Below are 6,000 nucleotides of genomic sequence, written 5' to 3' on the forward strand. Positions count from 1 at the left end.
TGTCACTGCAGCCTTTTCCATGGCTGTACACACTTGTGCTGTCAGCAGCCCAACCTCACAGCTGTAGATATCTCTGCCTAAACCAAAGGGAGGCTGCTGTTCTGCTCCTGGTGTCGCTCTGACTCCTGGGGGTGGCAAAGCCTGAGTGCTCTGCTGTACTCTGACTGCAGGTCACCCAAGGAAGCCAGCAGGGAATATCTAATTCTCCTTCAGCTGGAGAAAGTCCATGCCTACAGCTAGCCAAGGTATTGGAAAAGGCTTTAAGTAGGCAAAAATAATAACAAATTCCCCCCACATACATTCCAACATTGTTTTAAATATGGTGTTACTTTATAATCCAATAAAATATTAAGTAGGCTGATTACCATTGCTTCATTTTCTACCTTGGAGTCATGATGTTGAACAGCATAATTGCCTGATGAGTAGGAATTTAAGTTTGCTGTCACTCAAAATTCTTCTAAATTCATTCAGTGAGTATGTATTAAACACCAATTCTTCTTAATTTGTGGTATTTAGAAATAATTTAAGGTTATGAGAGCTGGAAAGCAATGTAGAATTCCGGTCTTTGAATATTTTATTAGCATTCTAAAGTCATTCATCGGGTCTCTAGGTTTTTCTTTTTTGCAAAAAAAAAAGTAAATTCTTACAATTCTACTTTCTCCATGAATTTGTCTGTGTTTACTTTCTTTTCCAAATTTTATCACGTCCTGAATATTTTCCATCTTCGGGGCATATAAAATTGCATCTGAAGTGTTGCAAGTTAAAAAATTAAGGGAGCTGAAAAAGAGTAAACAATATTGCTTTTTTTCAGAGAGCTTTAAAAACAGAGAAGTGCCTCCCCTGAATCTCAGATTATACTTCCAAACACCAAGCCACAAGCATACAGTGTGGCAAGAAGCCCAGTCTAGTATTGAGACAGACTTGTTAACAAATAATTACAAAAATTAGAATGTTTTTCCTTTCACACTTACATAATCTATCCTAAACTAAATTTTGCTCATGGTGTGAAGCAGGATATGTTTCTACTTTCTTCCAAAGGAAAAATTGTCCTGGAATCATGTACTGAAGCCGAGACCCATTTCTCACTTGAATTTTATCTTCCGAGCAGCTGACACTGAGGATGGATTCTGCGAGGCCCACTGCACTGTGGGGACCACTCTGCTCCCAGCCAGGCACTCCCTGAACACGATCAGCCTGCTTCAGAGTGGTCTCACGAGGAGGAGAAGGATGCACTTGACCATAGTTCCCCCTGATGTTAGTGGGAACACCGTCTGAATCAAAGGCGTCCCCAGAGGGCGGGCTTGTTTCTGGGTCAGTGAGTTCTGATTTCTCTCTCCCTCTCTCTCTCTCTTGATCTCCCCTCCCCCTGTATGTATGTGTGCATGTGTGTGTGCATATGTGTGCATATGTGTGTGTGTCTCAGTTACCTTTCTCTCATTGCTGAGACAAAATACCCCACACCCAAAGTTAATGAAGGAAAGGTTTATTTAGCTCACAGTTTGTGGAGGTTTCAGTCCATACTCAGCTGGCTCCAAGGCAGAGTGGCACAAGGCAGAGGGCAACAGTTGACGGAGGCAGAAAACAGCCAAACAAGAGCGAAGGGGGGAAGAGCAGAGAGAATATTCTTTCTGTCCCTTACATGGTATGTAGGCTGCTTGCCCCAGGGTGGGTATAGCACTCACACCCATAATCCCAGCATTGGACCATGGATCAATCACAAACTCTAGAAGCCAGCACCATCGTTGCATGAGGCTTTGGGGGGACATCTAAACACAAATCATAACTATGTGTGTGTGTGTGTGTGTGCGTGTACGTGTGCACTGTACTTCCCTCTGTAATCACCAAACCTCCATTAAAATCTTAGTCAGCTTCATAGCTTGTCTCATGTTTGCCAAGGGAATAGGGAACTAGAAGAAGGCAGAAGGCAGTAATGAGATGAAATGGCACCAGGAGGGGAGACGATGCATCATCAATACTTTCTTGCTGTGCAGTGAGTGCTTTCTGAGCACAGGCACCTGAGGTTCTGCACAACTGAAGAGCAGCCCTTGAGATAGAGACCTCTGGGGAGACAGGAGACGCACCTCCCTGGAGCCATTATTTATATTCTAGGGCCATAAGCAGAGCCTCTCCACGCTGCCCTTGGAAAGGATGTACTTATGCTACAGTGAATTCTCCATCCTCTTTTTCCTTCCATCTCCAGACTCTGAGCACCCAGAGAGGAGGATGGGCAGATGTTCTGGCAGCAATTCTGTGAGTTCCAGTGTCACCCTTTGGCTGCCCCACGGTGTGCTCTCCCACACCTGCCACCTATGTGGCACTCACTGAGCTGCCCTTGGGGACCTGGGGCTGGAGAAACAGATGCCAGCAGCTCTCAGAGTAAAAGCTGTTTCCAGATCTTAAGGTCATGTGTTCATTGATGCTGACCAACACACAGACATACATGGGTATAAAACGGCAGGCTGTATATCCTTTATCCAACACCCCCAGACCAGAAGTGCTTCGGATCTCTTTTATTTTGGAATATCTGCATACACATAATAGACAGATTGGGGATAGTGCCAAGTCTAAACACAAAATTCATTTATGTTCCTGGTTTTGCCCACACTGGGGACTAAACCTAGGGCCTCACACACGCTAAGCACATAGTCCATCGCTGAGCTGCAACCATAGCTTCTCATATATGTTTCATATGTATCTCATAGATGTAGCCTAAAAGTAATTTTATACTGTATTTTTAGTGTGCCTGTGCTTTGACTGTGACCCATCTCAGGAGGTCAGGTGCTTTCCATTTGTGGCATATAAAAAGTTTCATATTTGGGGGCAATTTGAATTGATCATTGGCTCTTGGATTAGGGATGATCAGCCTATACAGAGATATTGGGGGAGAGAGAGAGAGAGAGAGAGAGAGAGAGAGAGATTTATTTGATGAATGAGTGGATGGATGGATGGATGATGGGTGGACAGATAGAAGGATAGATAGATAGATAGATAGATAGATAGATAGATAGATAACTGATAAATAGATGAGTGGATGGATGGATAGATGATTGATAGATAAACAGACAGAGGCATGGATAGATGATAGACAGACAGATAGATAATAGGAGTGGAGAGATATACAAGCCACTTATGTGGATACAAACCTACAACTGGTCCTAGATATAAAACCCATCATCTTGCAATTGGAGTCGTATCTGAGGCCAACCTTTCACAGCTTTAAATGTAAAAGCAGCTGCAGCCCACAGAGAGCTGACTTATAGATCTCAGAACCCTATCTTGAGCAGGTTGTGCAACGGCCCCGGAAGGATGGAGACTGGAGGTCCAGGTGGGTGGTACTGGTCTGCAGGAGGCATCCAGAACAGAATCCTGTCCCCCGGATTCCCAGAAACTCACTGTGGGGCAAAAATCAACCTCACTTCCTATTCTCAAGGAGAGGGGAGATGAGGCTGGAAGGACAGGCTGGAGTAAGAGCAAAAACAACATCCACTGAAAAATTTAGACTTTATTCTGTAAGTGATGGTCAGGGGTATGTGTGCCCGCGTGTGTGTGAAGATCACTTTGGCGGCAATGCCCAGCATAAACTATAAGTGACTAGCAGTAGGGAGCGGAAATAGGGGCCATCAGATGACAGATGATGAGGTCTTCAACTCAAGTCTAGCGATTCTAGACCTATCTCCCCTAAATTGATGTTAAAATTAGAACTGGCTTCTTTGCTGATCTAAAATGCATTTGTTCCTGGTTTCAGAATTTGGATTACAGCTTCTTGTACTCATCCAAACTGAATATGCAATCAGCTCTCCACTGCATATTCTCTTGCTACAGTGCTCCTTATAACTGAACATTCTGCAGATTCTTGAGTCAGATCCTTCCCTGAAAGGGTCTGCATTCTTCTCTGCCCTCACCGAGCCATCTAAGCCCCATTTCCTTTCTCCCTTCTCCCCCTCTCTCACTCTGTAACCCTTAAAGAAAATGAAATGAGAATTCCAGAAATATCAATTTTCATCCCTTGTGCATTTCTTTCCTCCTTTTTTATCTTGCCCTCCACCCCCACCTTCTCAGTTCCTTCCTGTCGTTCCATTCCTGAAAGCTCCCATCTGTGTGTGATAGCTGACACTGACAATGTCCCTAGCTGAAGCCAAGCACAGCACATTTTGGGCTACAGATGCCGGAACACCTACGTGCCTGTGAGCCTAGCCTCTGCCGCTCATGACCTTGCAGTCTCTTTCCTCAGCCAGCTCTGCATCATTTGAGCCCACACCCTCTCTACGTGCTGATCCCTCACCCTCTTGGTGCCTGGTCCTTGTGGGTTCTCCCCGTATTCATTCATGATGGACATGTAGCCTGTATCCAGCACAGACATGCTCCTAACTGGGCTTACAGAAAGTACTGTTTCCAATATGTGAATGCACAAATCACACCAACATAGTATGATTTACTTCAGAGTCCCGTAGTTAAATGGCTCCAGTACCCAGACCAAAAAACCTGACCATTTATTCACAGTCCCTTGATTCTAAGGTTATCTCTTAACTAGTTAAACAGCTTTTTTTAACCTAAAGCTTCTGTTCATATTCAAGGATTCATTTGAAGGGTTTCTCAATACCCACAGGAAAAAAATCTAAGAATCACCAATGTGTATGATCCTTATTGGCCTTATCTCTCTTTTAAAAAAGTCTAAAGTTTTGTTAAACATTTAACACATCAGACACAAAGAGAAAAATATTTAAATTTTAAAGGTGTAAATTTTAGTCACTATTTGAATTTATTGTAAATAGTTTAAAATTTTAATTTTAAGTATTTAGAGTCCAACATAATGCTTTAAAAAATTATTTCCAACCATCCCTATAAAAGAGGGAAAGTGTTTAGTGATTTTATTGATATAATCAAAACCACTCAATTTCCATCTCATTAACTATATAGGAAGTGAGAAGAAATGCAATCTAAAGAATATTTTAATCATACCATATGATCATCTCACTTATGCTTTGAAATCTATCAATTTGAATCACCAGTTTCTGGCAAGGACAAAATGCAATAGGTTACCTGATGCTTTTCTCAAAGACATTAAATACAACTAAAATACAGGAAAAACAGAATCTCCTTTAAGTTTACATGAACAGTTTCAGTTTCTCACATAGTCCCACTACAAACAAATTTCTTTCTTTTTACATCCACCTTAGAAATTCTTTCATAAATTTCACAAAATATTTTCCTTTAATTATTTTATATTTATGTGTATTGAAATAAGAAACTACACATGGTGAACTTTCAGTAACCCTCTGAGATTATAGTTTCAATATTCAATGAATATTTTAAATTCTACACGTTTAAGTAACAAGAATCAGCTCCATGTGTCTTGACTGTGAGAACGGTCAGATGTCTTTAGAACATTTTTCACTCACTTAAGTCTGTATTGGAGCATTCAGTGTTCACTCTGCTGGCTCCACAGCCCACATCCATGGCAAACTCTGAAGGCTCTCGGGATGGTGAAGTTTAGTCTGGTTGGTGGCCTGTGGGGCTTCTTCCTTCGGGGCTCTTCTTCTTGCTCTCCATGATGTCACTTTGGCCCCTGCTGAAGGGAGCTGGAGGGGTGCTCCTTACAGGGTCAGGAGCCAGCCTGGTGGCAGGGATCAATCTTCCAGCCTCCAGAGCCACTTCACTGGTGGTCTGAGAGCCTCTGAAGAGCTGTGCTGACCTCCGTCACCCAGGGAATCCATTGTCTGTGCACTTAACTCTCCACCTCCACTGGGCCATTGTCTTCTTTCCCGGCGTCAACCTCTAATCCTCTGCAGAAACTTCTGCTCCATCCCTGGTGGAGTTTGAGTGCCCCCAACAAAAGCTGAGTTCGCAGAACCTGGAGATGATGCAAAAGGAAAGAGAAGGAATCCTTGCTCAGTGGTCCCAATGTGCAGCTGATCCTCAGTGTGCAAGAGAACCTCTCTCCCTGCCTTTTTAACACGCATGTCTCATTCAGGCTGTACTGCGTGGATCCCAGAAGTTCTC

This window comes from Chinchilla lanigera, unplaced genomic scaffold (genome assembly GCF_000276665.1).
Source record: "Chinchilla lanigera isolate Chin_1 unplaced genomic scaffold, ChiLan1.0 scaffold00005, whole genome shotgun sequence".
Taxonomy (NCBI): Eukaryota; Metazoa; Chordata; class Mammalia; order Rodentia; family Chinchillidae; genus Chinchilla; species Chinchilla lanigera.